A 23,779-nucleotide genomic window follows, 5' to 3' on the forward strand; every position below is an offset into this window, starting at 1 on the left:
TGACTGATTTATAATAAAATCCAATATTGGCCTCCATGACAGACCAATATAGCATAGAACCACGCCAGAGCTACTAAGTATTAAAACCAGACATGGGTTTTCCTGATAAGTCAGATGTAAATTTGATGTTAAACCATCAGAACATGACATGAACGCAGGAAGCCATGAAATGCTAACATTCAATTTTTTTTAAATTGATTGAAACAGGGATGCCAAGATAAAAAAAAAAGGAAGCAAGACTTTATTGATGACTAACATTGCAGTAAATCAAAGCATGTGAATATTTGAGAAATGGTATGCAAGTATATGTATGATGTAGAACACAGCAACATGGAGCACAAATCAGGAGTTAGAGAGAAAGGTGAAATCAGATTATGAGCCTACAACAAAATCAAAAGACAATAAAACAGAAAACCGATGAAGGATCATCTGTAAGAATCGAATCTAACAGAAAATAAAATGGAAATCAAAACACTGACAAAAACCCAAGCCAAAAGCAAAATGGGAAAGCAATGATTAAGCAACAAATGTATGATCCATTACACAAAAAAAAAATTTAGAAGTAAGTCAAAAAAAGAAAGCCTCTCATGCGTGTTAAGATTTTGAATTGAAATGCTACAGTTTCTGTAATAACATCCTAGTTATTTTGCTACAGACGACTACCTGAATTTCTTGAATTGCCGATGACAATATCTTCAACTTTTGTAAGATTTATTTACATACCTTGTTGGGGCATAATAGCTGAGACATCCGTATCCTTGTCAAATATTAATTATACAGCCAAAGCCTCCATTCAGGATGGATGCCTGAAGGCGATCTCCTTTGACAGATTCATTGGCGAGATACAAATTGGTCTCTACCAGATACGCAGAGCCAATTCTGTCAACCCACCATATGGGCCACCACGTTTGATCTTGATCTATCCACCCCAACAGAACCAAGGGATTTTGAAATTAGCTCAGATAAAACCCAGAAAAAAAAAGAACCTTTTATCATCGAGGTTGATTCACAATGAAATTCCCCTTTCATATTATGTTGGATGAGCACATTTGAACAAATTTAAGAGGCACTTGAGAGGGAGATACTGACCTGGAACAGAGCCTTGGCCGATTCAGTATTTTTGGTCAGAAACTATTGGCTTTCTGCAACCTAACCAGAGATTTGATCCTTGATCTCTATAATTTCTTACCTGCAGGTTATAGCTATCAGGTAGCTCCTGCCATCAGTTATGAGGCAACTCACTACCATCTTCCACAATGAAGCCAACTGCTACACCCCCGTCTACTGTTGGATTTTATGTACGCATAAAGCAAAGACTATGACAACCTCAGGATATTCATCTACAACACGATATCAACGTCTGCCACAGTAGCTAAAAAAAAAAACTAACATTCACCGTATCATTCTGAAACACATTCAACTGAAGCAGTTTGAGTTATGAAACTTATATGGAAGGGTGATTCATCAAAACACATATTCTGGATGACTTGAAAAGTTATTCATATGTTTTCTTCCTTACTGAAGGTTCCTGTGCTTCTTTCTTTGGACAAAATGACATAACTGCAGAAGGAGGATAAAATAATGCTAAAGATGAATGAGATGCATGGCATGCCTGAGAGGCAAGTGAATCCAAGTTCAAGATGCAAACCGTGACATGATTGTGGTCTATGCACGGTAGCTAGTGACTCAACCGAACACATAGTGATCCTGCAGAGGATCGGTGGTTTGGGCACATATCCAACATAAGAATCAGACAGAACCAAGCTAATGAATCAGATAAACAATTTGAGGGATTACCTGACTGGACCGACTAATCAACGGATGAACCCACGACGATCACAAGGAAATGAAATGGATGAATATGTAGTGATCAAATGCAGAAATTCCATTGCTACTAATATATAATTAAAATGAAGTTACGTAATGGAAATCAAAAGTGTATAAACCGACAAGGAAAGGATTATAATGCTATAAACAAAACGCAAAGAAACTAATTAAAGAACTGATGTCAACAATAGCTAATAGAAACTGAAAATACATTATAAATTTCAAAAATGATGAAGAACTACTGAATCTAACATACAACAGATGCTCAAAACAAGAAGAGTCTGGAGATAAAAAAAAAAATATCGGAACATGTATGTTCCATTGAATATAGCACGTATGTGGATTGCTTTTGCTATCAACAAAGCAATTACCACAAGGAGTGCTTTAACAAAATACCGAATGATGAAAACTAAGGAAATCAGAAAAGGCAGAGAGGAGAAGAGTAGCTCTTACTGGATTTCTGGAGGATTGATTGATCGTGGCTCTATAAAGATTCTAAAGCTTGGAGATAATTCGGGTGAGGCTTCGACTGCAAGCCTCTTGCGGGATTGCTGATGCTTTGGAAGATCATTCCTTTGTTTTTGCAGAGCTTTTGCCAGAGGATTGAGAGAGTTTGCTTCGGTCGAGAGGGGAAGCACCAGCGGGAGGGGCTAATGGGAGAAGAGGGGCGATTCCTCAGAGAGGAAGAGAGGAAGCCATCCAAGAAGAGGGGTGCGGTGGTGAAGAAGCGGTGCCTCTAGGGTTCTCTGTGTGTCTCATTTTAAAGGGGAAGAAGGAGGATGCGGTTGGGGGTTTGTTGCAGATGGACGGAGATCGGGAGATGGGAGGTTCGGTTGGTGATGGGCGGCTTGGGTGAGGCCTCTGGAGGGTTCGGTGGAGAGGAGCCATGGAGGAGTGCGGCTGAGGGTTTCGAGAGTGAAAGAGAGGGGCGTGAGAGAGGCGTTGTCTTCCTCATTTGAAAACCCTAAAAAGAGAATTTTGCCACACCTCCCGTTACTTTCAAGATTTTGCCGATAGGGGCTTCCCAACAAACTTTTAAAAAAAAAAAAAACAAAAGGGGGTTTTTCAAAAACTATTTTTTTTTGTGTTTTTTTTCCACTTATATTTTCCAATTTTTGTATTTTTTTGAAATAAAATCTTAAAGTTTTACGGGAAAACAAAGATTAAACACTAATTTTTTGTATTTTTCTGAGAAATATTTACAAAAGTATTTTTCTGAGAATTTCCGACCATTTCGGGGAAATTTCTTCAGAAGAATGGGTTTGGACGCGAGTTTTGAGAAAATGTTCGAGTCTTGGAACTTGAATCGAGAAATACAACGCAATAGATCCAAGCGGATGCCGGATGGACTGTCTGAGCTATTTAAAAACTATTTTTGGTATTTTCTGTAATTTTAATTTAAAATTTGGACGATGAGACTCGGATTTGGATCTGGACAATGGATCCAGATCCGAAATCAATTTAAACATATAAAATGAACTTAATTTCAGTAAAATTTGAGAAATGAACTGGAATTTAGATTTAAAAATGACTCATTTGCTCAAAAATGAATTTAGGGGCAAGAAGGGAATATTTAAAAGATTTTGAAAATTTTGGGGTGTTCACAAGTATATATTTTTTTTTCTTTATTGCACGGTTTATATGATCTTAGTAGGGTTATTAATATATTCCATAGTCCATTTGTATATTCCCAGTCAGATGTATTCCCAGGTATTGCCATAGCTTGCGTTTACATGTCACGGGTGAAAATTTGATCATAATGCATGTTCTCCATTACATGGATATATATATCTATCTATATACATGCCTTCATGTACATTTTTTTTTTTTGCATAAACATTTAGGGGTCCTTCCATGTATATTCGAATAGATGTATTTTTATATGTATATTTCATTTAATAGGAGTTTAAGCATTTAGGCATCCATTAGTATATTTCTCATTTAGCTTGGGCATGGAATCTAGGTATTTTCACATACATTTTATTCATACCTTAGATATCATATTTCATCAATAGGTGTCCTTTCAATGTAATTTAAGCATAAGTAGCTGGGTATTGGTGTTTATGTGAAATCTTCAATTCCTCTACTATATTTGGAATTTCTTGTGCCAACTCCCATTTGCAGGAAAATCTGGAGGATGCTGATTATTTTGACTTTGTATTTCTTTTATTCATGTTGCTTTATGTCAGAGATATAACAATTCAATTTGGAATAATATTTACTTTTACTGCTTAGATTAGGATGCATATCATGTAGTTTGATTTTGTAATATCCTGATCTTATGAATCATGCATTTTATTTCAAAATCACTTTGGATGAACACGAATGGCACATGCACCAACTCTTAGAGAGTTGATGAACTCGGTGGAGTCCATATTTACGGCCCTAGTCGGAATATGGACGAGACCCAGATCCATCATCTTTCTACTAGTCACACTGAGCCTACACTCTTAGGCTATCTTAAAATGCACATCATATTTCCAATTTTGCAAAACATTGTGAATTAAATCAAATAAACTCTGAACATATTCATGGCCACAGTCAGAATATGTGAAGGATTTATTTTGACTTAATACACATTTTTCCAATAAAATCTCTCAGAAAATCTCTTCAAAGTGCATTTATTCATTCGAATCACCTGCATCATGGCATCATCTGCTTTTCTCATGATTTTCTCAAGAAAACTTCATTCCATGGAAATCAGTTTCTCAAGAAACTTCTAAAATTTTTAAAATCGGATTTTCCAAGTCAAGTTTTCCCGTGATTTTCCCTGAAAAATGTTGTTTTCTTAAGATTCTTTTCAAAGGGAATTTCTCATCTTTCTCAAAAAATCAAAATCGATTTCCAAGTGTTTCAAGGTTAAGATTCTCAGGATTTCAATTTCCCGCGTTTCAATTTTCCTTCTCTAAAGAGTTTTCCAGTGAATTTTACTCATTTTCCTGATAAACTTTTCAAAGCCAGAATCTTCCTGATCAGCATTTTCTCTTCGAGTGTTCACATTTTTCTCAAGAATCACTTCTATTTTTTAGGATTTTCAACCATTCATGATTTTCCCAAATCTTCATAAATTCTCTTGAGATTTCAAATCCTTTTCATTAGAATTTCCTGAGAGACTGATTTCCACCTTTTCCTGAAAAAGACTTTTCCAACTCCAAAAGCATTTTCCAAGCATACATCATGTTTTCCAACTGGCATTTTTTATTTTTATTTTTCATAGCACATGCTTGAATTCTCTGTGCATTTAGGGTAGAACATGATTTTGATGATTTAACTAAGTCAAGCACACTTGGTCCTTGGTTCGATTACCCCTGTTAAAGGCGGCAGAAACGGTCGAACCTCGTACCGACAGGTCGAGCCCCATCCCATGGATTTTCCCGCTATTTTCAAAAACGGAGACGAGTATTTCAAAACAAATTTCCAGAATCCGGTCAAGTTTGAATCGCGAAAGCATTTTCCTCTCTCTTCCGCAGGGAAGGGAAGATGGGAAAAATTTTGCGACGATAACATAACAACAACAGTCGTATCCACCGAAGCCAGCGAACCAGAAAGTTATTGTCGGACGAGCTTATGCGGCAACGGTTGAGCAAGTGACCAAAGCAGAGTTGGTCCAATGTACGATCTCAGTAGCCGGACATGAAGCTTTTACTTTGTTTGATTGTGGTGCTACTCATTCGTTCATAGCTACAAGATTTGCTCGTACTTTACCGTTGACAGTCGAGTCTTTGAATTTTCCGTTGGAAGTTCGCACTCCGACTGGAGAGCAATCATTTTGTGGCTCGTATATTTCGAGCATCGTGGTGTCAGTGGCAGGGCAGAACCTGTCAGCTGACATTATTCTGCTAGACATGACAGAGTACGATGTCATTCTGGGCATGTATTGGCTTTTTTAGTGCCATGCTCGAGTCTTTTGTCGGGAAGGCAAGGTCATTCTTTTTCGGCCTGATCGTCCTATTCTGGAGATCAAGCTTCCTCGACCTCTGTGCGATAGTCGTATGATTTCTTCTTTCAAGGCTTAGAAGTATCTACGGAATGAGGGTACTGCATTCTTAGTCAGTATTGCCCTAGTTGAACCCGAGATGGTTTTGATCGACGACTTGGACGTGGTCTAAGAATTCACCGATGTGTTTCCGAAGGAACTACCTGGGTTACCTCCGAAGCGAGAGATCGAATTCGGTATCGAATTATTGCCTGAAACTACCTCGATTTCCAAGGCACCATACCGTATGGCTCCAGCAGAACTTGAAGAGTTGAAGCGACAATTGGAAGAACTTCTCGATTAGGGTTTTATTCGACCTAGTGCTTCACCGTGGGGAGCACCAGTGCTATTCGTGAGGAAGAAGGATGGATCCCTCAGGTTGTGCATCGACTATCGGATGCTCAACCAAGCGACAATCAAGAACAAGTATCCATTACCGAGGATCAAAGATCTCTTCGATCAGTTGCAGAAGGCGAAGGTTTTCTCAAAGATTGATCTTAGATCGGGTTACCATCAGCTTTGTATTCGAGAAGATGACATTGCGAAGACAGCTTTCCAGACTAGATATGGGTTGTACGAGTTCGTGGTGATGCCTTTTGGCCTCACGAATGCTCTAGCAACGTTCATGGATCTGATGAACTGGATCTTTCGTCCATTTGTGGACTCTTTTGTGATAGTGTTTATCGATGATATCTTGGTCTACTCGGAGAGTCCGGTGCAGCATCGAGAGCATCTGCGTATTGTTTTGAGTACTCTTTGTGAGCATCAGTTGTTCGCCAAGTTCTCTAAGTGTGAGTTTTGGCTCGAGCGTGTCATGTTTCTTGGGCATGTGATATCGAAGGACGGAGTGTCTGTCGATCCAGCGAAAGTTGAAGCAGTTCTGGGCTGGAAGCAGCCCCAGAATGTGTCTGAGATTCGTAGTTTCCTTGGATTGGCCAGTTATTATCGATGTTTTATCCAAGACTTTTCGAGGATCGCATTACCTTTGACGAAGCTTTTACGTAAAGGTATCAGGTTCGAGTGGAACAGTGCTTATGAAGATAGTTTCCAGATCCTGAAGTTGAAGCTCATGACCTCGCCTGTGTTAGCTTTACCATCTGGTAGAGGTGGGTTTGTGGTGTACACAGACGCCTCTGGTACCGGATTGGGTTGCGTGCTTATGCAGCATGACCGAGTGATTGCCTATGCCTCTAGACAGTTGAAGACTCATGAGCGAAATTATCCGACGCACGACTTGGAGTTAGCAACAGTCGTGTTTGCACTGAAATCGTGGCGGCATTATCTGTATGGGGAATCGTTCGAGGTCTTTTCAGACCACAAGAGCCTCAAGTATCTGTTCTCTCAAAAGGAGCTGAACATGAGGCAACGTCGATGGCTTGAGTTCATCAAGGACTACGACTTCACATTGTCTTATCATCCTGATAAGGCGAACGTTGTGGCAGTTGTGCTTAGCCGCAAATCGAGTGGTGTTCTGGCTAGTCTTGTGTGGAGCCAGAAGCTTATTGAGGATTTCGTAGCTTGGAAACCTTTTTCTGTTGGTAGTGGTTCGATCAGATTGTCTGGTCTGACCATTCGATCCGAGTTTTTGCCGAAGATCGTAGAGGCTCAGAATCTTGACAACCAGTATGGCAAGTTTCTAGCCTTGGCTGAGCAAGCAGATTCTTCTTTTAGAGTGTCTGAAGATGGCAGCATTTGTATGAGAGATCGCCTTTGGGTTTCGAGCAACCCTGAACTGAAGAAAGAGATTCTTGACGAAGTTCATATGTCGAAGTACACGATTCATCCTGGCGAAATGAAGATGTTCAAGGACTTACAGCAGAAGTATTGGTGGAATAGCATGAAGCGCGAGATAGCGGCTTACGTTGCGAGGTGTTTGACTTATCAGCAGGTCAAAGTGGAACACCAGCGTCCCGGTGGTACCTTGCAGAGGATTGAGATTCCTCAATGGAAGTGGGAGAATGTCACGATGGATTTTGTGGTAGGTTTGCCACTGACTAGGCATAAACACGATGCGATATGAGTAGTCGTGGACAAACTCACCAAGTCTGCCCATTTCTTGCCAATCAGGATCAGTCAGTCTCTTGAGAGTTTAGCTGACTTGTACGTCAGAGAGATTGTTCGACTTCATGGTTTGCCGAGATCTATCATTTCTGATCGTGATCCCCGGTTTACTTTGCGACTGTGGGGTCAGTTGCAATCTGCTTTGGGGACGAAGTTGAAGTTTAGTACGGCCTTTCATCTTCAGACAGATGGACAGTCCGAGCGAACGATTCAAACGTTGGAAGATATGTTGCAAGCCTGTATACTTGATTGGAAGGGTGAATGGGATTCACACCTGTGTTTGGTTGAGTTCGCGTATAACAATAGTTACCACGCTAGTATTGGGATGGCCTCGTACGAAGCATTGTATGGGAGACCTTGTTGGTCGCCATCTTATTGGGACGACATCAGCGATAGATCGAGCGAATTGTCGATTTTTCTTCAGCACTACACGCAGCAAGTGCAGAAGATTCGTGAGCGTTTGAAGGCAGCGCACGATAGACAGAATAGTTACGCCGATAAGAGACGTCGCGAGTTGTCTTTTGAAGTTGGTGACATGATTTTTGTCAGAGTTTCGCCGACGAAGAGCGTGTTTTGTTTCGGAAAGAAAGGAAAGTTGAGTCCGAGATACCTTGGACCGTTTGAGATCGTGGCGAGGATTGGTGAAGTGGCATATCTTGTCGAGTTGCCTCCACAATATGTCCACATTCACAATGTTTTTCACGTGTCGATGCTCAGGAAGTACATTCCCCACCCATCGCATGTCATTCGTTACGAAGATGTGGACGTGCAGGAAGATCTGATTTTGTCAGAAAGGCCTATTGAGATTGTTGATCGACGAGATCAAGTTTTGTGTACCAAGACTATTCCGCTAGTTAAGGTATGATGGCAGCACCATGGCATTGAAGAATGCACATGGGAACCAGAAGCGAGCATGAGAGAGAAGTATCTGGAACTTTTTGTAACCTCCTAAGGGTGATTTTGTGGACGAAATCCTTTTTAAGGAGGGGAGGATGTAAGATCCACGATTTTCATTTTTATATATATTGTGTAATTATATGGAAATCGATGAATTTTTATGTTTTGGCAATTTCTGAAGATTTGCTTATTTTGAGAATTGGGTTAAATTGCGTAATTTTATGTAAAAGAGCAATTTTGGGAAATCTAGAGAGAATTAACTTCTGAAACTTTTAGGGTAAGTTTGGATTAGGGTTGTGATGATTCACTCCGAATTTGAGATCCGAACGACGAAAAAACCTCGTCAGTGCATGTGAATTACGAGTTTTACTTCAAGTTTGGACCCAGATCTTAATACGCTTAATTCTAGCAAACGGGAGGTAACTTCTTCTAGAGGCTTTAAGCATTTCGTATTAATTAAGGTTATGAAGAGAACTAAATAATTTGTTGGAATTAAATTAGCATTTTAATATATTAAATAAGTATTCTTTTAAGTAGTACACTATATGCGATTTTGGATTTGGATCCGGAGCAACTAGGAGATCCAAACCCCTTGGATGACCACATGGTAAACATCCTTATCCATGGTTGACCAGCTGGTCAGAGGCTGACCAGCTGGATGGTATTTTTGAAATTTTCTTGCATGGATTTAAAAAGAAGGCCTTCATTGGCCACTCATCTTTTCAAGAAACCTCATGATGATGCCTAGGCTCCATCATGAGGGGCGTCTTTTCCAAAAGAAAGGCATGGGGCTGGCGTCCCATGGTAGTTGTGTAATATTTTCAAAAGATTTCCAATCCTTAAAACCGATAGGTGGAGTTGGGTGGCAGCCAAGGGCGCCCCCTTGTAATTGTTTAAAGTTTTAAAGGCTTTTAATAGTGGCATTTTTGAAAGTTTTCTAAAACTTTTTGAAAGCTCTACATGCATTGGTTGTTGGGGGGCGTGGAGCTCCCCAGCCCTCCATCTTGGAGGGATTAATCCCAACCGTCCAACCCTAAGCAAACTTCTATAAAACTCTAGAAAAAAAAATGGGCCCCTCTCTAGTGGGCGATTTTTTCCTATCTCCTTCACTCTCTCTTCTCTCTCCCAAAACTTCCCCTCTTCTCTCAAGCTTCCTCACTCCAGCCGTGGGTTTTCTCTTGGGCGTGAGTAGCTGCAGCACATCATCCCTCTTCCATCTTCTTCAAAATAGCAAAGGTGAAGACATCAACTCGGTTTGCTCTTAGATTCAACACTCATGAAGCCGACGGTGCCGTGCATCTATGAATGCAGGCCCAAACGGTGGATTTTAGTTATAGTAATTGTAGTTCTAATCTGGAATCATCATGGATTGCATTATCATCTTGCTGCATGCATTTGGAGTCTTTTCCTTTTTATTTTCTTTCAATTTCATTTCAGTTTTAATCATCCTCCTTGTTTATTTGCTGGTTACCTTATTAGTATAATGCTGTCATGTTTTGCTTTTCTTTTCTTTTCTGCAGAGTTCATGGCCATTGCAACATTTCTGGGTGTGCTGGACCGAGCTGAGCTCGTCCAGCCTACACCCAGGTCGTTTGGCAAGTCCCTTGTAATGCTGGAACACCAGTTGGTGCATTCCATCCATCAACACTCTTTCATGTCTTTTGTGCTTTCTCTTTTGATGTTTGGGCTCAACCTGAAAGTGCAGTAGGATCGAGGCAACGAGCATTAGAGGGGGGGTGAATAGTGCTTTTAAAAATTGTCTGCGGAATATTAACGTATTTTGCAATTTGAAAAGCAAACACACAAAGAACACAGAATTTATCCTGGTTCGGTCTTTCCCGACCTACATTCAGTCCCCAAGCAAAACCCACTTGAGATTTCCACTATCAACCTTGTGTAACTACAAGATCATACACATACCAAATCCGGTCCCACTTTCAGTAACACACCTACTGAAAGCAAACAACTCTTTTAAACCAAGGAGTCCTTCCTTTTACAGAAAATAAGTAACAACTTACAATACAACCTATGAGCCCTTCTTTTGAATGCAAATGAGATGCAATTGGCTTTTGAGGTTGTTGAAATAATCTACTCACGAATTCACTATCTCTCAAAGGAAATTGAGTGAAAAACTAAAGTGAAAATATCAAGTGAGTGAGAAAATGAATGAGTGAAAAGCAAAGAGTAAATGATTCAAATTGATTGAATTGAAGTTGTTTTGACTGTAAAATGCACTTATATTTATAGTTGAAAGTTTTCATACGTTGAGGGTATGAAAGGGTGTCAAAACAGTCCATTTTGAACGATCAAAACGTTTGAAAAATGAAAAGACATGCCTTTTTGAAGTTTTAGGAAAAATGGCAAAATTAGTCGACTGAAACAGTAGTTAGTCGACTAATAATTAGTTATTAGTAGACTGACAGTTATCGTCGCTCGACTGGTCTGTTTATCGAGCCGTTTGAAAATCTGAACTTTTGAAACTTAGTCGACTAGAGATAAAATTAGTCGACTGATAATATCATCAGTAGACTGAAAAACCTTTCAGTCGACTGCTGCTAAAATCTTCTGAAAAACATACATTCTATCCGGTCGACTGATAAAAGCATTAGTCGACTGCTGCTAAATTTTCAGAAAACACATGTTCTGTCCAGTCGACTGATAAAATCATTAGTCGACTGATTTGACAAAAATGACTTTTTAGAAAATATGGCGCGAAAGGATTAGTCGACTGGTGAGTCTATTGGTGGACTAATAAACAGGAAAATTTAAGAAAAGAGTTTTCTAAAAAGATTTTCATGAGGGGTTCTTTTAGAAAAGTTTTTCTAAAGACTTTTTAGGTGAAATGCATCCTAAATATGCATTCTAAGTAAGGCTCTTACAAGAATCTAAGACTTTTAATGAATTTAACATTTGCACACTAGTCTTCAAAGATTCTTCATCGAATTCTTCAATGTCTTCATTGCCTTAGCTGAAATGCAGTTAATTTCACTTGCTCATCATCAAAACCTTATACTTGAAGTATCATGTACGGCTTCATTGTCGTAACAATCTCCCCATTTTTTATGATGACAAACTTAATCAAAGATGAAGCATTTAGATGCATAGATAGAGATTTTACTCCCCCTATGAATATGTTGCAAAACATTAAAAGTTACTACATTCAAAGCACATATATCACATATTGATTGGTTTGTATTTTCATTCATCATGCAAGATCTCCTGCAATTTCGATTTTTATCTTTTTCTCCCCCTTTATCAGAATAAAAAAAGAGTAAGGGCAGAAATGTCATAAGCAAAATGGAGATACAAGTTTAAAATATTACAACCCATAAAGTATCAAAGTTTAGAAAAGACAGAACATAAAGATCAGAAAAGTGAGTTGAGCAAATCCTTGATTGAAGTAATCTCTTTCTGAATCGAAGATAGTTGTTGTGTCACATCTTCACAAAAAGTGCGTTGATGCAGCTCCAAAGCTTCCAGTCGCTGCAAAACTTCATCATTGTCTTGACTTGTAGAAAATTTATTTCTTTTTGCTTGAGATGAAGGTGTCACAGAAGATGGTAAGGGTTCATAAATTGATGGTTCAGGTTGATCAACATTTAAAGGAGGCAAATATTTGATTTTCATCCTTTTAAAAATAGTTTGATCAAAGAACTCCTTTTGCTCAATATATTTTTCATTAGTTAAGGGAACTTTGAAATGTCTTAAAATACGAGTTAGAAGACATCCATAAGGAAGAAATGGTTTTTGTTTCCACAAATTTGTAAAATACACATTGGCCCAATTTACAGAAATATTTTCAAATAAGACATAAAGAGCCGTAGAAAGATCTGTGGAATAGTAATCAAAAGAACCAGTTTTAGGTAGAACATTATGGGCAAGGATTCGTCCAACAATGTGTGCACGAGTTTAAAGATTAGTATTTTTGAAAGGAGGGCAGTGAGGTGCACCTGGAAGAAGAATTTGTTCAAAAATTCTCTCATCATTCAGTTCAACAGTATTGAAAAGAGTGTCTGACGATGGAATTTCTAGGATTTCTCCAAGTAGTTTAGAATCAAACTCGATTTCAACATCACAAACTAGAGAGGACAGAACTCTAGTTTCATGATCAAAATGTAAATTCATGTAAAACAAGTGAATCAGAAAAGGATAGTGAAGGGTGTCTGCACAGGCATCAAAAAGATGTGAAATTCCTAGAAATAATTCTCTTATTTTGTAACAAGAAAACAGGTGAAACAGTACATTTCGGCCTGGTAAAACAGGTAGTGCAGAAATCTATCCAAAAGTATCATATAAAGGAGGATTTCGAAGTAATCTGAGAGAAAATCCATGTCTTGAAGAAGGTGCAGGAGGAGGAGAACCTAAACCTTTTACAGATGCAGACTTCGAACGAGGCATGGTTAAAAACAGATTTACCAAAAAGAATGTCGGCTTCCAAACAACGTTCGGCACAAGGAAGATGTTGTCCGGCGTTGTGAAGGAGAACCAATGCAACAGAAACAGTGAATAGACGAGGAGGAGTCTGCAGTGGATGACAGTAGATGAGAGGAGGCTGCCACAAAGGGGATTCCGACGAGAACTGAAGATGTGCACCATCACGGCAAGAGGATTCTGGCAAGGATAGGTTCGAACGGCACTCCGAGGGTTTTTTGGAAGAGAGAGAGGAAAGAGAGAGAGAGAGAGGGTTTCGTTTTAAGGGTTTCATTCCTTTTTTTAAAAAAATGAAAAGGTACAAAAATGAAATGATGCCAAAAAAATGGGTGTTAAAAAAATCCAAGGGGTATCAGGTCCCTTCAGTTAAAAATTTAAAAAAAATTTAGTCGACTAAAATTTTATCGGTCGACTAAGAATCTGCGACTCATTCTAAAATTTTTTTTTAAAACATCTGTTGACTAGAAATTTTATCAATCGACTAGTAAAGTGCGATTCATTCTAAAAATTTTAAGGCATCAGTCGACTAAAATTTTATCGGTCGACTAATATAGTGTGATTTTGAGATTTTGTTCAAAAATCAATATTTTTATAAATCCAAAAATGAGCAAATGCATAGTTCTCTCCTAATTCTCATAAAATCTTCATTTTTAAGTGGTTTAGTGAAGATATTGGCATGTTGTTCTTTAGTGAAAATAAAATTTAATGAAATATCTCCTTTTAACACATGATCTCTTAAGAAATGATGTCTAACTTCAATATGCTTAGTTCTTGAGTGCTGAACAGGATTTTTCGAAAGATTTATAGCACTAGTGTTATCACAATAAATAGTTGTTGTGGAGTAATTCAAACCAACATCTTTTAAGGTCTGTTTCATCCATAGTACTTGTGAACACGCTAAACTAGCTGCTATATATTCTGCTTCAGTTGTTGAGAGTGACACTGAATTTTTTTTTTTACTAAACCAAGAGACTAAGGAATTTCCTAAGAAATGACATGTTCCGCTAGTACTCTTGCGATCAGATTTACTTCCTACAAAATTTGCATCACTATATGAAACTAAATCAAAGGAAGATGATTTTGGGTAAAACAAACTGAAATCTAAAGTATCTTTCAAATAACGAAGAATTTGTTTTACTGCAGTTAAATGAGATTCCTTTGGATTAGCTTGAAATCTTGCACACATACAAACACTAAACATTATATCAGGTCGACTAGCAGTTAAGTATAATAGAGATCCAATCATACCTCTGTAGAGCTTAGTATCTACACTTTTACCATTTTCATCTTTATCAAGAGAAGTAGTTGTACTCATAGGATTCCTTCTTGATTTCGATGAGTCCATCCCAAATCTCTTGAGAAGTTCTTTTGTATACTTAGCCTGATTGATGAAGATTCCTTCTTCAGTTTGCTTTATTTGAAGTCCAAGAAAGTAGTTTAATTCGCCCATCAAGCTCATTTCAAACTCTTCCTGCATAGCTTTAGCAAATTCTTTACAAAAAGAATCATTAGTAGAACCAAATATTATGTCATCAACATAAATTTGCACAATAAGAATATCTGAATTAAGATTTTTAATAAATAAAGTGGAGTCTACCCGATCAATGGAAAAACCAGATTGTTCTAGAAAATTTCGTAGTCTTTCATACCACGCTCTTGGTGCTTGTTTAAGTCCATACAAAGCTCTTTTTAATTTGTGGACTTTTTTCGGATATTTTTCATTTTCAAAGCCTGGAGGTTGCTCTACATAAACTTCTTCATTGATGTGTCCATTTAAAAATGCACTCTTAACATCAATTTGATATAACTTGAAGTTCATGTAACTAGCAAAAGCAAGCATCATTCAAACTGACTTCAATCGAGCCACTGGTGCATAGGTTTCATCAAAATCTATGCCTTCTTCTTGATTATAGCCTTGCTTTGTTACGAATGACTTCGCCATTTTTGTTCAGCTTATTTCTGAAGACCCATCTTGTTCCAATTACTGGATGATCCTTTGGTCTATCAACTAGATCCCAAACATCATTCCTAGTAAATTGGTTAAGTTCTTCAGACATGGCTAAAAGCTAAAATTCATCATCACAAGCCTCATTGATATTCTTTGGTTCTATTTTAGATATGAAAGAAACATTTGCAATATATTTTTCTAATTGCCTTCTAGTTTGGACACCACTCTTTATTTCTCCAATAACTTGTTCATGTGGATGATTGGGAACTTCTTTCCAAACTGGTTGAAGAGGAATATTTTCTTGAGAAGTATTCTCTATCAATGGTTTTTCTTGAGGTATTACTTCTTCTCCTTCGCTTAGAGGTATAACCTGCTCACAATTCTCATCAAATGCAACATGTAAAGATTCTTCAATGCAAGATGTTCTTTTATTAAAAATACGATAAGCTTTACTTCTAGAAGAATATCCAAGAAATATTGATTCATCTGATTTTGAATCAAACTTATCAAGATTATCTTTGGTATTTAACAAGAAGCATTTACTACCAAAAATTTTAAAATATTAGATCTTTGGAATACGAGCATAATACAATTCAAAACATGTTTTATGTAAAATTTGTCGAATAAGAACACAGTTTAAAACATAACATGCTGTATTTATTGCTTCAGCCCAAAAGTATTTTGGTAAATTTTTATTTTGAAGCATGGTTCTAGCACATTCTTTCAAAGTTCTATTCTTTCTTTCAACAACTCCATTTTGTGGAGCCTCTCTAGGAAAAGCAAAGTTGTGAGATATACCATGTAGATCACAAAACTTTAGAAAAGATTCGTTTTCAAATTCACCACCATGATCACTATGAATTTTAATTATAGATGTAGATTTTTCATTTGTAATTCTTCTACAAAGTTTAAAAAATTCAGAAAAAGCATCATTTTTGCTTTTTAGAAAAATTACCTATGTAAATCGAGAATAATCAACTACTATAACAAAAGCATACTTGCTATGATTCAAACTTTGAATTCTAGATGGTCCAAATAGATCTAAATGTAAAAGTTCAAGAGGACGTTTTGTTGAAACTATATCTTTTGCTTTAAAAGAACTCTTGATTTGTTTACGCCTTTGGCAAGCATCACATAAGTGATCTTTCTTATATGGTATTCTAGGTAGGCCTCTAACAAGATCATTCTTGGATAACTTGGAAATAATTTTAAAGTTAACATGTCCAAGTCTCTTGTGTCATAACCATTGAATTTCATTTGAAACAATAAGACATTTTTCATTAAAAGTGGGTAACTCGTCTAGATATAGTTCATACACATTGTTCCTTCTTTTACCTTTAAAAATGATCTTTTTAGATTGAAAATCAGAAATTAAGCATAAATCATTTTCAAAAGAATCATGAAAACCTTTATCACATAATTGACTAATAGATAATAAATTATGCATTAAATCATCTACTAAAAGAACATTTTCTATCAAGGGAAATTTTGGATTACCAATACCGATCACTTTTCCCTTGCTATTGTCACCAAAGGCGACGGTTCCTCCATCCTTACTTTGGAGGGTGGAAAATAACTCCGGCCTTCCAGTCATATGTTTGGAACAACCGCTGTCCAATATCCATTTGCTCTTTATTTTGTGTCCCTACAACAAAATTAGAAGACAAAGCATTTGACCCCTTTCTATTTTCGGGTCCATGAGAGTTAGTCTTAGGAACCCATATCCATTTGGATTTTGGTTTCCTTTGATAATAAATATTCTTTCTATAAAAAGATTTAGCATTTCTAGAATAATCATGTCTAGGCTTATAAGCATTATAAGTTTCATGATTAGATGCATTTCTATTAGAACTAAAAAATTTAGTTCTATGAATAAATGGTTGAGAATATTGTCTTTGATTTTTCACAACAAAGTTTGGTCTATTTTGAGTATCAAAGAAACTATATCTCAATCCGGTTTTATTAACCGAGCATCTTTGAGAACCAAAAAGTTTTTCTAGATTCTCTTGACCATTTGTGAATTTGGTCACTATAGAAAGAAGATCATTTGATTTTTCTTTTAGACTAGTTATTTCTTTTTGTAAGAGATTGGTTCTAATTCCAATTTATTTTATCTCAAATGCTTGGCAAGAATTTTTCTTCTTGAGATCTTCTATCTCTTGAAGTAACACTTTATTTTGAGAGTCAAGAGTTAAATTTTCAGTTTTTAACTCTTTGTTTTTAGAATTTAGACTCTTAAATTTAGCATATAAATCATTGAATGCTTCTAATAAATCATCATAGTCAAATTGACTTACCGAATCTTCTTGTGCTACAAAACACATGTTGGTGACTTCTTCATTTGATTCTTCATCGGAAGAGGAGTCACTATCATCCCAACATGCTTGAAATGCCTTTTTCTTCTTGAATTGGTCCTTGGGCTTGATTTTGAGAAGAGGACAATCTTTCTTGATATGTCCACCCTTTTTGCAATTAAAACACTTGACTTCATTGGGATTGGAAGAATCCGCTTTCTTTACATTTCTTTGAAATCTTCCCTTTTTTGATGAATCTTCTGAATTGCCTTGTGATGAGGGCAATATTTTCATCTTCATCTTCTTCTGAATTTTCAGAGTCAGGAGTAGCCTTAAAAGCAAGAGATTTCTTCTTGGGTTCTTCTTCTTGTCTGTCTTGAAGTTGAACTTCATATGTCATTAGGTTACCAACCAAATCTTCAAGAGTGAGAGTGTTTAAATCATTTGCCTCTTCAATAGCAGTGGTTTTTCTCTCTCATTCAGGAGTTAAACACCTTAGGATCTTTCTGACTAAATCCACTTGTGAATATTCTTTTCCAAGGGATTTTAGTGTGTTTGTTATATCGGTCATTCTTGTTACCATGTCCGCTATAGATTCATTTTGCTTCATTTTAAACAATTCAAATTTATGAACTAAAGAAGCAATTTTAGATTCATTTACCTTTGACGTACCTTCGTGAGTCACGAGAAGAGTATGCCAGATTTCATTTGTTGTAGAGCATTGAGAGATGCGATTGAACTCTACCTTGTCAACGACACAATACAATGCATTCATCGCCTTGGCATTAAGTGAAGCAGTCTTCTTTTCTTCATCAGTCCATCGGCTGAAATCAGTTGATGGAGTTTGGTATTTATCTGAAACAACTCTTTAAGTTCTTCTGATTACTCCTTCGGGTACACGAAGGAAACCTCGCATTCTGTGAGACATGCACCCGGTGTCTGTTATTTAAATTCTAATGTGGTAACCGGGGAAGCTACAGACCGAGTTGACCTCATGCCAACAGCACACAACTATGAGAAAATACTCGCATAGGCAAGGATTGCAATCTATACTACTGCAGTAGTGAGGTCCTAGAAAGGCACCTCGACCTCCCTGACTCTGAGTGACCGGAGGCCAAAGGATGCTACAGCTCCTGTCTGTAAACACCCCAAATTTTCACTCACCTTACTGACATCTCCACCAATTATCACATTTCAGTTCTCCGGAAGCAATGGAGGGCAAAATGGTCATTTTCTGAGATTAAACCTTGCAGAAAGTCTAAAATTTCATTCTTGAGCCTCAAAATTTCTATATTTAGGTTCAGAAACATCTTCAAACTGCAAATTTTCAAAATCTCATTCTTGGCAAAAAGCTAGAATTTCCAGGTCCTAATTCAGAATAATATCTTTTGAGGCATGTCTTTGCATATCATTGCATGAGCATTTCATATCACTGCACGACACAACATGTCATTTCGAGGTCCAGAACTCTTGATTTCAAAACCCTCAATCCAGATTCGAGTTTTAACTTTTTCAAAATTGATTTCAAACCTCCTGGGTCTTCAAAATTACCAATCCTTCCCATTTTACCCCCAGGACTCTGAATCTCAAAAAGACTTTCTCAGGAAAACAATCTGGATAGTTTTCAATTTGGATTTTCCAATTTTATCAACTGGATCAGCTCTGCCTGAAGAAGGGGACGAAGCTCCGAATTTAGCAAATTCTGTCCCGGATTTTACCCTTTTGTCAACAATTTCAAATATCATTCTTTTACAAAATCGCCCTACAGGGGCCACCTCTTTTCAAAATTTCCGTAATCAGGCTAAGTATTTCTTCTTTGCCAATTAGTCTAGATTTTTATGAAAATTCCCAAAAAGAGGTTTACTGTCTTGTCCTTATGTCAATAAAGAAGCAATGTGGGGCCCACCTTGAGGTGGTGTCACATAGGCTTTTCTTTTGAAAAACCTGAATTTTGAAAAAAACCCAAAAATATAGGAGCCTTGTCCCTGGATTGGCGCCACTGGATCATTTTCTCTCTCCTCCCGTTTGCCTGCCATGTGTTAGCGTGGGTTCACCTAGGGGTGGCGCCCCATGTCATTTTCTCTCTCCTTCCATCCTCAGACACGTGTCAGTGTGGGGCCACTTTAAGATGGCACCACATGTCATTTGACACCCCCTTTATTCCACGCCATGTGTCAAGTATCCACCAACTTCACCCTATGCCACCATGAGATGCCACATGTCATGTGCTGCCCTGTCCAGAAAAAAGTAGAGCTTGTCTCCCCTGAGGTGGTGCCATTTGAAGTATGTCTCCTGCAAGAGACACGTGTCAATCTCTCCCTTCTTCAGAAAAAGCAGACTGACACATGTCTCTCCTTACTTTTCTCAGAAAAGTAAGTGACACATGTCACCCTTAGCTTCCTTCAGAAAAAGTAGAGGACACGTGTCACTCTTGGCCTCCTGCAGAAAAAGCAACAATTCAAAAAAATTCAAACACAGGCTTTGGTGGCGCAAATGCTGATTTTCCTGCATAAATTCATCTTTATTTTATTTTATTTTATTTTTGAGTTGGCGCCACATGGTTCTTCTCCTTCTCTTCCCTTCCACCACGTGTCACTGTAGGATCTCCCAGAGGTGCTGCCACATGTCCACCCTCCATTCCTCCAGAGCCAGCTTCATTTAAATTTCAAATCCTACCCTGAGGTGGCGCCATCTGAGAAGACTTCTCCAGCTAGCTGACACTTGTCAGAAGTAGAGCCATCCTGAACTGCCACATGTCCAAATCCCCCTGCAGCAGAAAAAGTGGAAGCAGCCCTCCTCTGAGGTGGCGCATTTGGCTTCCTCTGCTCTTGTCCTTCTGCCACATGGCAATGTGAAGCCACCCTGAGGTGGCGCCACATGTCAGCCTCTGTCTCTTCCAGAAAAAGCAAAAATTCAAACCTTTAAATTCCTCAGAGGTGGCGCCATTTGAGTGCTGCTCTGTCCTTCTGACACGTGTCAGTGTGGAGCCACTCTGATGTGGCGCCACATGGCATGCCCCTACTTCTTCTAGATTCAAAACCTCAAACTCCTTTTTGATGTGGCGCCATTTCAAAGCTCCCACTTGGCTCCATTTTTTATTTTTTATTTTATTTAAAATAAAAGTAGCCCACCATGAGGTGGCACCATATGAGAAGCCTTAGAAAAGCATATTTCAAATTTCAAAACTCCCAAGCAACCCCCTCTGTGGTGGTGCCATTTGGGAGACTTCTGCAGAGAAAATCAAGCTACATTTTTGAAAATTTTCAAACTCCCCTGCTGAGGTGTCTCACCCACAAAATTCTCATTTTTATTTTCTCAAAATTCCACATGGCATGCTTTGAGATGGCGCCACATGGAGGGCTCAAATTAAGCCTGTTTGAAATTCAAAAATCTCAAAAATTGCTACAAATACAAGGGCCCACACCCAGCTGAAAGGGGGTCTCTTTTGGATTTGGCATTTCACTCAGAGTTTCCCTAATACACGATTTTGAAGTTCTGAATTCACGCCCCCCCTGGGCTCAGTGGAGAGGGTGCATTGAAGCACCAACCTTGCTCGCATCACTTCCAATTCGATCTAGGCGTGGATCGATTTTCGTGAACCTTCTGAAGCCCGGACCGAAGGACGAAAGAAGCCGTTGGTAGCCGTTCATTTTGGGAGTTCCAAAGATGCAGAAAAATGCAAGGTGCACTTCTATCCCTATTGATTTCATTATAGTAATATCCTTACTCGATTCGTATTGTCGTTTTGAAGAAAGAGCTCATCTGAGTGATGGATCGAGCTATTCTCATAAAATGGCACATATCAAAAGATTTTTTTTTTATGCATTCTTGATTAGATTTTCGCATTCCATTATGTTCATGCATTAAAATAAGTTAGATTTATGTTTTATTTCATTAAAATAGCATGTTCCATGAATTTATTTGATATTTCATGAATTCAGCTTTATTTATGTAAGTCCCTGTTTTTGTCAATCAGTCCACACGTCATTTCATGTATTTATTTTTTGTTAAAAATGCTAAAAAAATCATAGTATGCGCCCTTAAGTGTCCCTAACAATCTGCCAAAACGTCTTAATGATTTGAATTTGTTTACTGCATTAAAAGTTCAAAATGGTAGGTCGGGTTTTGTTACCCGGGATACATTTTGAAAGTTTATATCTGATTTGTAAAATCGAGATCTCTCTCATATGAGGTCCGATTGTCAATACAAAACATGTTATGAACTCGGGATGATGTCTAGTATTTACTCTGATTTTCTCAGTTTTTTCAAAATTTGTTTAATGTCTAAAAAAATCCGAGAGTTTGGGACACATGTCAGAGCCTGATCTGGGCCTCTGAGACTTTGGATCTACTTAAGTCGATGGGTTTTCTTTGAGTATTGCTCCAAATCCAAATCTGTAAAAAGTGAATGTCATATTCGGGATGTCCTTTGTTTGCATCTGAAAATTTATGATTTTTAGAACAGTCTTAATATCAGTTTCGGATTTTTCTTGTCAGTCTTCTGTTTTGTAATATTTGTCTGTTCTGTTGATTTAGGCTAGTAATGTCATATTTTATCTCTGTTCCTGTTGATCAAATGCTGAAATCATAAAAATGAAAGTTGTTCATGCATCTGTCAGTAGTTCTTTATTTAAATATCAGAAATTTCTATGGTTAGCGGCTATTTTGTATGCAATTTTACATCAGATCAGGTCGATTTTACCTCAGTCAGAGCCAAAATCCCGGTACCTAACTCACCGTAGTTCAAATCCCGAGGCTGTAAAAGCCAAAAGTGTTCAATTTTATGTCCTATAGCAGTCTTCAAAATGTCATATGTTTCTATGGTGGAGTTTTAGCATTATCATGTTAAGTGTTACATTTGGTTCGGGTTTGTAGGCGAAATTCACCCATTTTAGGACTTTCTGTAAATTTTCGCACCCAAACCATATCATTTCGTGAGTTTTAGCATTCTAGGCTATTTATAAGAGCAGAGGGATGTTTTATACCGAATTTGGTGTGAGTTGGAACTCGTTTGATGCTCGGTTTAGCCGTATCATCAAAATAGGGCCCCGCGGGACCTTGATCCAAGCGAAAAATAAGCGAAATTCGTTAATTTTGATGAATGGTAGCATGTATAATTATGATTTTACAGTCCTAATGTGTTTAGCAGCATGTCATCATGCCTCATACTGCATTTCATCATCATTTGGTTCAATTCGAATTTCAAAATCTCAATTTTACCAAGTTTTTCTTTCAAAAAACCCTGATTTTAAAGGTATAACCTTAATATTAGGGGTATTTTGGTCATTTTAACCACAATTTCGAATTTCAAACTATTTCTTACTGGATTTCTTGCATTTACATCATTTCAAATGTCAAGAAAGCATAAGAATAGGGTTTATATCCAACTAAGTCCAATAATTTGATAATATTATTGGAAAATCTTGGAAAAACCCACATATTTGAGCTAACCCCATTTCAAGTTTGATAGGGACATTCAAAAGAGGGAGTTGAAGTCTGCAATTTCTTTTATTTCATTTAATTAGTGATGTAATAATGTAAATTTTGGAATAAGAGATTTAATTTTCTGCTTAGATTAGGATGCATATCATATAGTTTGAATTCATGCAATATCCTGATTATGTGATTCATGCATTTTATTTCAAAGCACTATGGATGTACACGAATGACACGCACACCAACTCTTAGGGAGTTGATGAACTCGGTGGAGTCCATATTTACGGCCCTAGTCGGAATATGGACGAGACCCAGATCCATCATCTTTCTATTAGTCACACTGAGCCTACACACTTAGGCTATCTTCCAAAATTTCACTGCATATTTTCAATTCTACAAAATATTTTAGAATTGACTAAGTAAATTATAAACATATTCACGGCCATAGTCGAAATATGTGACAATTCTACTTAGTTTAATTCTAAAACAGCATATTTTCTGAAAAGAGGCTTTTGCAAAGTGACATTCATTCATATCATTTGCATCATGAAATCACTGGTTTTTCTCATGATTTTCTCAAGAAAATTTCATTCCATGGAAATCGATTTCTCTAGAAACTCTGAAAATTTTCAAAGTTGAATTTTCCGAATCAAGTCTCCCATGATTTTCCCTGGAAAATATTCCTTTCTTAAAATTCATTTTCAAAATGAATTTCTCATCTTTCTTAAGAATCAAAATCGATTTTCAAGTATTTCAAGGATAAGATTTCCAGGATCTCAGTTTCCCGAGTTTTGATTTTCCATCTCCAATGAATTTCAACCATATTCCAAAGAAAGCTTTCAAAACTTGAAGCTTTTCTTGACAAGCATTTTCCCTTCAAGAATTCTTTCCATTTTCTCAGGATTTTCA

This window comes from Nuphar pumila, chromosome 1, assembly GCF_984573655.1.
Source record: "Nuphar pumila chromosome 1, dmNupPumi1.hap1.1, whole genome shotgun sequence".
NCBI lineage: Eukaryota > Viridiplantae > Streptophyta > Magnoliopsida > Nymphaeales > Nymphaeaceae > Nuphar > Nuphar pumila.